Raw genomic sequence first — 13094 nt, forward strand, 5'->3', positions numbered from 1 at the left:
CCCTGGCATCCTTTCCTCCTTTTCTTGCTCCTCCCTCCTCTCTCTCTTCTCTAGATTTCTCCTCCCATTTCTCCTCCGCCTGCCAGCCCCACCCATCTTTCTTCTGCCTAGCTACTGGCTGTTCAGCTCTTTATTAGAGCAATTAAATGTTTTAGACAAGCAAAGTAACACAACTTTACAGAATTAAGCAAATACCAAAAAGAATGCAACACATCTTTGCATCATTAAACAAATATTAAACAAAAACAAAAATTGATAGCATAAACAAATGTAACACATCTTAAACTAATATTCCATAACACACAGAAAAGGAGGTCTGCCCTTTTCTGAACAGAAACAGAGGAATGGATGAGGGGGGCAGAAGGGAGGTTGGGGGGGAGAGAACAGAAGGAGAGGAGAGGGGAAACTGTAAAATAGGACATAGGAGAAGTTAGAGGGAGGAAAGAGATGGGAGAAACTGATATAATTCTCTTTCCATTAAAAACATGTTTTTTAAGAGGAGAAGGAAGTGTCATGAATTCCGCCCTTAGAACTTAGGAAGCCATGTGAAAAGCATAGGTTTTTACCAGTTAACAAAAAGGCCGGAAGATGCAGTCGGGGGCTTTGTTTACATTTCATATCAAGGCACATCAAAGCGAGGTGAACTTCCTCCTGGGAACATTTTGCTTTCTCCAGAAGTTTCTTTCTTCTCTTTTTGCAGAGACAGAAGTTTAATAGTAATCATTTATGGTGGATAAGAAGGGGAAGCCAAAGCATATGGTGTTTTTTTCCTTTTTTTTTTTGATTGACAAGAATTTTCTAACATTAAATAATAATTATTTCACATATTTGTAATCATATGAATATATCAAAACTTGGTATTTTGAATTATATGTCAATAAAGCTGCATTAAAATGTGAAAAGATGGTGTTTGTGATTTCTGTTTTTTTGCTTGCTTTTTTTTTTTACAAAAGTTTCTTATACTTCATTCTTAGTATGTTCTAGTACAGATTGTCCACAGGAGCAGCCTCAAGCTTGATTATTTGCTATAAGGACTCAAAAAAATTATATTCATGGGTCCAGCTACCTAAGCTATCAAATATTTTGTTCATATTAAGTTTTGTCAAGGAGGGAGTCTCTTCTGAATTTTGGTGTCCAGGGTTTTGTCTTGAAGTCAGTCATAGGATTAGGTTGGGGATTGACCACTTTAAGACCAAATCCACAGTTTAGGAAAGGCAAGCCACACTTGTCCCTCTGGTCAGGCTCTTGAGAGAGAAAATTGACAGACCCTCTGCTCTGACAGGAAGGCAAGCCCAGACATCCTTCCTCAGGAACTTGTAAACAATATTTTTCCTTATCTTTGTGCCTCTATGTCCTATGGATATGGCGGAAAACTTGTAAACATATGTTGTCCCTGATCTCCGCCTGCTCAGTAATATGAGTTGTGGCTCCCCAGCCTCTGGAGGAAAGCTGTGAGGGGAAGTTCCTTTTCGCCATCATGTGCTCTTATGTGTTATCTTTTCCTTTCTTTCTACTCTTTAGGCCCCTCTGCCATACTGTCCATAGTGCCTACTTCTCTTACTTCTTACTTCATGCTCTCTTTGATGTTCCCAGAGTATCTATAATGTTTTCCACCTCAAGTCTCTGTCTTTTTACCTCTAGTAGGGTGCACTGTCCTTCATAATGCTCCCCCACATCCAGGCCACATAGAAACTTGTTTGTTCTTACCCTCTGACTCTCTGCACCAATTCTCACAGTGAATTATATCTAGACCACCCTGAAGCCTCCAAGACATGACTCAAAGCCCTTCCAGGTCAGCCAGGGTGACAGATATGAGTGTTTTCCACAGCCACTTTTCCCAAAGATCATTTTTTTCAACTCCTCTTTCTCATTCTCTCCACACCTTGGGAAATGCACACTGCTTGGATCAATCAGTTCCTGTTGACAGAGGTTTCTGTCCCACCAGGTCCCACAGCTATTCAGTCCCAAAGAAACATACACATACAAAGGCCTACATTATTTATAAACTGGTTGGCCTGTTAGCTCAGGCTTTTTATTAATTCACTCTTACATCTTAAAATAACCGATAATTCTTGTCTGTGATAGACAGGTGGCTTTGTACCTTTATCGGTGAGGCATTCTCATCTTGCATCCTCTACATCTCGGTGATGACTGCAGATTGAGCCTTTCCTCTTCCCAGAATTCTCCTGTTCTAGTTGTCCCACCAATACTTCCTGTCTGGCTACTGGCCAATCAGCATTTTATTAAACCAATACAAGTAGCAAATCTTTACAGGGTACATTGCATTGTCCGACCAGATGTAGACCATCACCCTATCTTTTGCCCTTCTCAATGGTTAAATGCAATCATATTACATGATTGTTTAGTGGGTTGTCATGTGCTGGCCAGCCTGTAATGTTGAGAGAGTGAGAGACAGATCCCTACTAAGCAGACAGACAGGGGCCATATCTAGGTAATAAAAATGGTGAACTTCCAAGAAGGCAGTTTTTTAGTCACACTCCTGACTGGAGACACAAGTCTAGTAGTTTAAAACAAAGGCTTGACTTGGAAGCAAGAGCAATGTGTTACCTACCTCACTCTCTCGATTCCTTTCCCTTTCTCTATATTCTAGTCTCTAGTCACAAACAGATTTGTGGGGTTTTATTGTAGAACTCAATGTGGGATTTTATTTATTATTGACATAAATATGAAATTTCTTTCATTTGTTCAACTAATGTTGCTTCTATAGATTAATTTTTATACTTTAATGTAAGCATTACAGCTCAGATAGAAAAGTATCCTGGGATTCAGGAGCCAAGGAATACCACAAAGTCACACCACACAACAAACCTCACACATGAGATTTATTGGAAGTGTAAAAACCCATGAGGGTAGCTGCCTCTGCTCAAGCAAGAAGCAGCAGAGAGAAATGGGCAGGATTTATATAGGGTTTCTTGGGGGGATCTTTCCAGTGTGGCCTGAGTTTGGAGAGATTATGGGCCAACTCAGGAATTTGTGGGTTTTTTTCTTGTAGGGTGGGGTCTGGCCACTCTCCAGCCTTGGAACTAGGAATAGCCATTACATCCCTTCGGGAAGTCTGGGGGTGGAGCCTGAGTTCTCCTAAAGCTGGGACCTGGCCACTTGTGTGCCTTGAGGTTTTACAAAGTTTGCAAAGTATACAAAGTTTGCAAAGGTAATAATTACACACAGCAGTGAACCCTGACACTTGAGTTGGTATGAATAGCCAAGAACTTTTATTTTTGAGATTATTGTATAATTACAACATTTCTCCCTTTCCTTTCCTCCATCCAAATGCTCCCATAATCCTAGAACACTGAGTAAACGAGGTCTAAGAAAACAATACCCCAACAACAAAATAACAGGAATTAATAACCACTGTTCAACAATAACCCTCAACATTAATGGTGTCAATCCCCCAATGAAAAGACACAGAGTAATGAATTGGATTAGAAAACAGGATCCACTGGGTGGTGGTATCACAAGCCTTCAGTCCCAGCATTTGGAAGGCAGAGGCAAGCTGATCTCTGTGAGTTCTAGGCCAGCTTGATCTACAAAGAGAGTTCCAAGATGGCCAGGGCTGTTAAAAAGAGAAACCCAGTCAAGGAAAAGAGAGAGGGGGTAGGAAAGAAAAAGAAAAAAAAAAGAGGATCTATCTTTTTGCTGACTTCCAGAAACACACCTCCCCACCATTGATAAACACAACCTAAAACTAAAAGAATGGGAAAATGTATTCAAGGAAATGTAACTAAAAAACAAAAAGACATAACTATTCTAGTATTTGAAAGAATAAACCTCAAACAAAAACTAGTTGGAGGAAATAAAGAGGGGGCATAATATTCATCAAAGAAAATAATCCACTAACAAGATATTATAATCCTAAACATACACGCATAAAACACAAGGGCACCAAATTTCATAAGAGAAATATTATTCAGTCTAAAACCACAGACCGACCTAAACACCATGACAGTGGGTAATTTCAATACCATACTCTCACCAATAGACAAGGTATCTGAGAAAAAAAAACTAAACACAGAAATCGTGGAGTTAAATGGCATCATAACAAATAGATTTAATTTATGTTTGTGGAACATTCCATCCCAAAGGTAAATTTTTTCTGTAGCCGATGGACCTTTAGTCAAAATTGACCACATATTAGGACAACAAACTCAACAAATACAGGGAAATTGAAATAATATCCTGCTTCCTGTCTGACCACAGAGAAATAGAGCTGGATGTCAACAGTATAAATGTCAAACAGCACGCAAATATCTGCAAACTAAACAACATGCTACCAAATTAAAATTGGGTGAAGAGAAAAATCAAGAAGGGATGTTAAAACTTCCTAGACTTGAATAAAAATATAAGCATCAAAAATTGTGAGACATCTGTAAGCAGTTCTAAGACGAAAATTTATAGCACTAAATACCTACATAAAACTGATGGAATTACATGTTAATAACTTAATGATATACTGAAAGTTTTAGAAAAACAAGAACATACAACATCCAAATAGAGTACATGGGAAAAAACAATATAGAAGCAAACAAACACAGTACAAAAAATTAATGAAATGAAGGAAGAGTTAGTTCTTTGGAAAAATTAATAAGACTGACAAAACTTCAGGCAAATTCACCACGACAAAGAGAGGATCCACTTTAGTGAGTGAAACAGAGTCTCATGAAATGACCACTATGAGAACGTGCCAGAAATAGCTCCAATGGGTGCTAGGAATAAAGAAAACGCCCAACATAAATTTGAAAGGTCTTAGACTATGCAGGGCCTCGAATATTGAATGAATCCTTAAATTGCAGATGTGTAGGTAAATGAGCAGAAATCTTTACATGTAAATTGTATGGGACTTTTTGTCTTGCTTCTAGCAAGAAACTTAAATGAGACCCCAGAGTGAAAGACTCCTTTTCCTACTCCTGTCCTTTTTTAATCTTTTTTTTTCCTGTTTCAATTTCTCCCCTTTGAAATTTTGAACCTTATTCTTCATGGTTTCTAAGGATAGAAGGTCAATGTTCTGTAAAATGGTGATACAAACCCTCCTTAGCCAGGTATCAAGAGATTCACCCTGTCTAATCTTAATTGAGGGGAGCATGAGAAGTCTGAACTGGGAGATCAGACGGTCATTATTGGAAGGAAGCCTGGAAGAAAGATGTCCTTACTCTAAACATCAAGCTACGTATAAAATAAAGCACAGAGCAGATTATTACTAAAATTAGCACCAAAACATGGAGGCCTCTGTGATGCTTTATATTAATTATCAACTTGAGAAGATCTAGAATCACCTAGGAGACAACGTGAGGGATTATCTACAGTAGATTAGCCTCTAAGCATACAGGTAAGGCATCTTCTTAATTACATTAAGTGAAGTGGAAGATTTACCGTTAGTGTAGGTAGCACTTTCCTGCAGCAGCCAAGACATTTTGCCTGTTTGATTTTACATCTCTACTGGCAAGGGCATCTACACCAGCAGGTCACAACCCCTTTGTGGTCACATATCAGATATCCTGGACATTACAATTCATAACAGTAGCAAACTTACAGTTATGAAGTAGGAACCAAAATTATTTTATGGGGTCACCACAACATGAACTGTATGAAAGGGTCACAGCTTTGGGAAGGCTGAGAACCACTGCTCTGTAGATTTGGGGGTTCATCTACCATGTTGCTGCTGCTGCTGCTATTCTTCACTGACATTAGAACCCAGCTTCTTCAGCGTGTCAATGTGGACTGAAAACCAATGTCTCTCCAAGAACCCTCCAGACTTTCAGTGTCAGATTGGGAGCAGGGAAGCCTCTAGCCTTGTAGACTGAGCATCCGCTGGTGCATAGCTTCTCCAATGTGAAGAGAGCTATCATTGGACCACCCAGACCATATTACATAACAAATCCCCTTTTAATATGTATTTATTCTGTTGGCTTCTGTTCCTCTACAGAACCCTATATAGCTCTTTTATCATGAGTTACCTATCTGTATGTACAATGAGATTATTATTATAATAAACTGTTAAGGATTGAAACTATCCTGTCTGTCTTAGCTAGTCAGAAATCTCCAAGGCTAAAACATACAAAACTACAAATTTGGGGATTTGGGTCAGTCTCACAAGGACATATTATTACTTAAATTGGTTTATAAAAAGGTCCTTGGTTATCAGCTAATACAGGGAATTAAGCTCCCATATTGAAAAGTTAACATTTTTATCAGCCACAATCAGGGATTCCAAGGTACCCATCGGTTACCTTTTACCAGGTTCCTAGTGCCCTGGTTTCCTATTGTCTGTGGCTTTAAAAATCTCATTAGCCTGTGCTTTCTCTAAGGCGCCGGGTCACTATCTGCCTTGGAAGAAAATCCATCGTTCCCACGGACTAAAGCTGTTTTATCAGTTGGGCTTACTCTCTTGCCTAGATTCTTTTTTCCTGGGTCTTGGAATTGTTTCCATGTGATCTTTGTTGTTTAAAATTCCCAAAGTCAAATTTAAAAGTTAACTTACAGTGTTGGTTTGATTTGCTACTCCCCTCATATATCTGACCTTAGATTTTTTTTTTAAGTATAGTCAGTTTACCATCTTTTTCTTACAGTCTTATTTTTTATAAACCCTTTGTAGCTTACTCAGACTCTCCGAAGCATGTTTACCCTTTTTGGTTTGTCTTACCTTTTTTTAATAAAAAATAATCTTATTTTAGGGTGAAAGTAGCACCTAATATATTTTTGTAACCTAAAAGCACTTTCTTTTTTATCCTTTCATTACCAAAAGGCACTCTTAAATTTATATACTTCTAAACATTATTGATTCCTTTTTATTTGATTTCCTCTCTTAATATTAGGAGACATAGCAAACAATTTTTACCAACCTGCTAAAAGTGAATTTAATTCAATTTACCTCTATGACATAGTACAACCTAAGGTTACTTGCCTGTGCATTTTAAAATTAGTTCTTGTCCTTGGAAGATTTCAGCAGACTTTATTTTTTAAAAGGCTCTTTCTTTCACATACTCTTCTCACGGTCTCAGAAATATCTGGGAGTTATTAAATGTTACATTTTAGCAAAACTGGCCATAATGATTAACTTTCCAGTGACCTTGGAGAGTGACCTATCTTGAAAGCAAGAAAAAAACAGGAGAGAAAATGGAGGGCCACAAATCTTTCTGCATTCATCTTATTGTTATAGTCCTGGACACAAACAGCATTTGTGTCCCTGAAGGACTGAGTAGGATAGCCAATGGCTACACTTTCTGGAGGACCAAGAGAAGAGGAAAAGAACACGGTGTTGTATGCCGAACAGGAGACTCAGTATTGAGTCCAGGAATGGGATTAGAGTTTAAATTTTATTGGTTAAAAGTTTTTCCAAATAAATTATCTGATGACATTGTTTTTATAATGTCATGGTAACTTTTCCATAAATTTAAAATTTGTTGGTAATGTTCACATCTTGGGGCGGGAGACATACCTCACTGGTTGTAGTAATAGGAGCGGCGGGGCTGCGTCCCCAGCACCCCGGGCCGCCTGCTAGCTTATACCCCGAAATAACAACACACAACTGTATTCATTTAAACACTGCTTGGCCCTTTAGCTCTAACCCTTACTGGCTAATTCTGATATCCCGATCAACCCATCTCTAATAATCTGTGAGCACCGGTCTTACCGGGCACCGGTCTTACCGGGAAGATTCTAGCCTACGTCCATCCTGGGTGGGAGCTTCATCGCGTGTGTCTCCGAGAGCAGAGCTGTACCCGCGTCCGCCCAGGAGCTGGGAGCATGGCGTCTCTGCTCCAGACAGCAGAGCTGTCGAGTCTGAGCTCACTTCCTCTTCCTCCCAGCATTCTGTCTGTTTACTCCACCCACTTATGTTCTAAGCTATGAGCCCAAGTAGTTTGTTTATTACTTAACCAATGAAATCAACAGATTGATATATGACACTCCCACATCAACTGGTTAAGAGCTCTTGCTGCTGTTCCAGAGGACCTAGGTTCAATTCTCAGCACCCACATGGTGGCTCACAAGTATCTGCAGCTCCAGTTCCAGGGTGAAGCAGTGCTGCGTGTCGTACACATACATACATGTGTACAGACAAAACATCCATCCACATAAAAGAAATTCCTTTTCAAAATTAAATAGCTCTACCTTATTAATTAAAAGGAATTGGAACCAAGCATATGTATACTCTTGTCCACTTATAAGCCAATTTGATTTACTCTCTTTTGCGGGGTCTTACAGTATAAACTTATCATATAACATTTATTTAAAGGTAGACAACATATATGCTAAATCATAGACATGAACTAGCAGCTGACCAACAGACAAAATGACACATAAATAATTACATGAAAAATTACCATGAACGCATATAAAATAATCAACATATATTTGCATCTTTATATTTTTAAGCTGTGAGGAAAAAAGCCTAATAAGAGGAAAAGGATCACCAACCTTGACCTGAAGAGAGAATGTCAGACACAAAGTCTTGTGCTAGCCAGTATCTGGAGTCAATCCATGTGATTCCTCTGGTGACAGCGGGCTGTGAGGTTTGGTATGTAAACTTACATCAAAGGAGGCAACCGGGTTGAGTTAGTAGGAAATGTTTTCAGGGAAGGGGCTAACTCTTAATTGTGTTTTGAACACGCAGTATGGTGTTCCAAAGCAGGAGACTGTGCTTTCCGGAGGGAGTTATTTAATAATTAACAACAGTCAACACCCCCTGTGTTTTTAACACACATTGCCACTGTAAGCCCCAAAAATTTAAACTGCCTTACAATTCTACACTTCCACTGACAGAATCTTGGAAAAATAGCTACACCTTATGTTGGTTTGTGTTTGTTTCTTCATATGCGATGAATAGTGATGTAGAATCCTGTATGACTTTTCTCAGAATAAACTCTGTACTGATAGTCTAGTGCTTGCCAAGGGGGGTGGTGCACATTAAATGAATAAAAGTATTTTAATTAACTTTTCATGAAGAAGCTATCATTTTTACCAAGGTCTGAATTTCTCAAAAGACTACCATATCACTACCATAATATTATGACTCTTGCCACTGTGATTTGACTGATGTTGAGGAAGATTAAACTTCATATTGCAATACTTTTTATAATCACTACATGTAAAAGATTTTCCCCTACTATGGACTCAATGATGTCAAATAAAGCTGAAATACTGCTGACAGCATACCCACCACTTTACGTACATAATGGATCTTGTCTTTATGAATCCTCCGATGATGGATAAAATTCAGTCTCTAATTGAAAGCTTATTCATTACAGGCACAGTGTTTTTCTCCATTATGAATTTACAGATGATGAGCAAGGATTGATTTCCATTTGAGAGTTTTCATATAGTCATTACAAAAGATTATCTGATGATTAATATAATTTGATCTAGATAAAAGCATTATTATATCGATTACATTGAAAGGATCTGTTTACTTCTATAAATTTTCTGGTGTTCCATTAAGATAAATGCGCCCAGAAGCCTTCCCCATATTCATTATTGTGCAGTTTATTTCCACTTTGAACTCCTCCATGCTTAGTAAGTTCTGATGTGGGGGTGAATGTTTTCATTCACGCATTAGAAGGATGGCATGTTTCTCCGCAACGAAGTCTCTCATGCTTAAAAAGTCTAAATTTATTCTGAAGCCTTTCCCACACCAATACATTCATAGTGTTTCTGATCATCATGAATTTTTGCATTGTTGAAAAAGCTTGACCACTTTTCAACCCTGCAATTTCCACTACACTGAAAAAAAAATCTCCTTTGTGAAATGCCTACGGTTGAAAGAAAATGTAGAGGTTTTCCACACTTTTACAGCCACAATGGACCAGTAAATCCTCAAGCACGAGTCCTCGCGTGTCAGGTGGGACTCGCATCATGACTGCGAATGTCTTTGTATTCACTTAAGGTATTTTCTTAACTCTGAGGACCCCGAGGATTCCACTTTGACTCTTGACAAAAGCCTCTCAGACGTTGATCATACATAAAAGACTTCCCATCAGAAATTCTCCTAAAACATTTGCAAAAGCTCTGGTCACATAAATTATACTGCAATGTTCTTTCTCGTCAGGAAATTTCCAGGTATCGCAGGCACATGGCTGAGCCTTTCCTTAGTCATCGTACTCAAACACCTTTGTCGTTAGTGGCATTATTCTTATAAGTGGCGTGATGGCTAACCTTGGTTGTCAATTTGGCTGCATCTGGAATCAGCTAAAACCCAAACTGCACGGCGCTCTTGTGAGGGATATTTCAGAATATTTGAAGCAGAAAGATACACCCTAAATCTGGCCCATACCTTCTAGTGGCAGCCCACATAAAACTACATAGAGACTGCTTTTCGCCTGCTTGCCCTCTTGCTGGCAAGTCCGTCTAGCTTGTGGATGTAGCTGGTATTAAAAATCCAACTTCTTCAGGATTCCAACCTAGACTACAAAACAGCGGCTCCCTGGGAATCCTTCAGAATTCTGGCACCAGCTTGGGACTGTAGAGAGATGAAGCCTCGTGGACTAAACAATGACTGGCTTTAAGCTTTTCTGTCATGAGACAGCTATTGTTGGGCTAGCCAGACACATCCTTTAAACTGGTCTAATAAATCCCCTCTTCATATATATATATGAATATATATATATATATATATATATATATATATATATACTCATTCTATTGGTTCTGTGCCTTTAGATAACCCTTAGAGATGCAAATGTTAATATCGGACATGCAACAAATTTCTGCAGAAAAGAAATGTACTAGACTCCTTTTCCCCATCAGGTTTTTTACAGTCCTTTTAATTTTTTTTGGGGGGGGGTGGGTTTCAAGACAGGGTTTCTCTATAGCTTTGGTGCCGGTCCCGGAACTAGCTCTTGTAGACCAGGCTGGCCTCGAACTCCCAGAGATCCGCCTGCCTCTGCCTCCCGAGTGCTGGGATTAAAGGTGTGCGCCACCACCGCCCAGCTATAGTCCTTCTTTTAAGTATGGTATTACATGTCATGTCTTCTACACAAACAAGATTCTGACCAGTTTGCCTTGGTCTTTTGAAGAATCATAGCTGTACAAGTGACTTGAAAATGGTCTAAATCAGTACTCAGATGTATATACCACTCTTGGGCATATGCCCAAAGGATCTACATAGTAACACAGAGATACTTGTTCGTCCATATTTGTTGCTGCACTATGTTTAATAGTCAGAAATCGGACACAACCTGGATGCCCACCAACTGATGAATGGGATATTATTCAGCAGTTAAGAAAAAATAAAATTATGAAATTTTCAGGTAAATGGATGGAGCTAGATTTCTCTTACATGTGGGTGTTAGCTTTGAAGTTTTTGACATGTGTGCTTCAATCTGAATAACCACAGAAGATGGATAAATAGTAAAAGATCAGGAGGGAAAGGGGAATCTTTCAAGGGAGGGAAAATATGATATTAGTGTTATAAAGAGATAAGGAGGAAATGAAAACCAGAGAATTAAATGAAGAGAGGAATATGAGATCAGGGTAAGAAAGGGATTATGGGGAGGGACAACTAACATTAAGAGCCTTTTGAAAGGCCACATGGAAACCTACTAATGTGTAATCTTCCCAAATATATATGTATATGAAAGGAATTTAAATATACACATATATGACAGGAATTTAAATGAAGTCGGCATTTAATAAGGGAGACAACAGCACAACTGAATATATGCCACCAGGTAAAACCTCTAGTGCTAGGAATGGGCTACATCTTGTTGAGTCATTGGCCAAGGTGTTACCATGACCACCACCCCTTAACTATTGGTTGTTTTCCACAACCTGTTGGTAAGGCCCTGTTGTTGAAGACACCACTGACTTGTGTCATTGAACATGTATAAATTGAGCTGGGGTCTCACTATAAGTTTCACCCCTACTGATTAGTGTTCGTGCTGCTGGAAGGTCCTCTGCATATTACCAGAAGAAAAATGTATTCATCAGTATCACCTAATTCTGAATCCTGTGACCTGCAACCTACCTGCAAGATATGCTGGCGAAACTGTGACGGAAATGTTATGGGAGTAATAAAACACTTTTTTACTGTATCTAGGACCTATTCCATGAGATGGAACCCATACCTAACAATGATAAAGTGACCAAGAACCTGAGCCTAGATAGGTCATAAGTCTAGGGGGAAACCTACTAAATCATTCTGCTAAAAAAAAAATAGCAATAAAATTACTCCTAAAATGACATATTGTTACAGCCATAGATGAGTGCATCACTCAAGTCCTCAACCCTCACCAAAGAAGCTTCTTGTGGCAATAGAGGAGGATTAATACAGACACCCACAAGTGAACTATGTATAGAGAGTGAGAAACTATGTCAGCTTCAAATCTCTCTCTTCAGGCTTCAGGGATCTATGTGAAAGAGGAAGCGGGAAGACTGTCGGAGATAACCAGAGGTTGTGGACGGCCTCTAGGAAACTGCTCGAGGCACAAAAGGGGTGAAACACTTGGGAGCATGCACAATACCTACTCAGGTTCCCACCAAACTCCCAGCACTAAGGAAGGGAAGTGCACACAAAGTCTCACCCCTAACCAAGAGGCTATTTACAATTGACGCCTGCTGGGAAAAGGAAGATAGCCTTTTCCATTTCACTCAGTATATCAACAAACTTCAGGAAGGACTCCAAACCCAGGAGAAGTTGGTCAACACAAAACAATTTGGGGGTGGGTGGGTTGGGGGATACTTTTTGGTTTGGTTTGATTTGCTTTAATTTGGTTGGTTTGAGTTTTTAGTAATTTTTGTCTCACAGTTTTTTATTTGCTTGGATTTTAGTCTTTTGTTTGGTTTGGGTTTTTCTTTTTTAGAGAGAGAGGACATTAAGTTGGGTGGGTGTGGAGGTGGGAAGGACCCGGGAAGAGTAGGAGGAGGGGAAATTTTGATCAAAATATATTGTAGGGGGGAAAAACAAAAACAAAAAGAACTTGGAAGTAATTGATCATTTAAAACAAAAAAAGATACACTGAGACAATGGGGATGTTCTATCGAGAACCCACTAAGGCCAGCTGGCCTGGGTCTGAAAAAGCATGGGATAAAACCGGACTTGCTGAACATAGCGGACAATGAGGACTACTGAGAACTCAAGA

This window comes from Microtus ochrogaster, unplaced genomic scaffold, assembly GCF_000317375.1.
Source record: "Microtus ochrogaster isolate Prairie Vole_2 unplaced genomic scaffold, MicOch1.0 UNK131, whole genome shotgun sequence".
NCBI lineage: Eukaryota > Metazoa > Chordata > Mammalia > Rodentia > Cricetidae > Microtus > Microtus ochrogaster.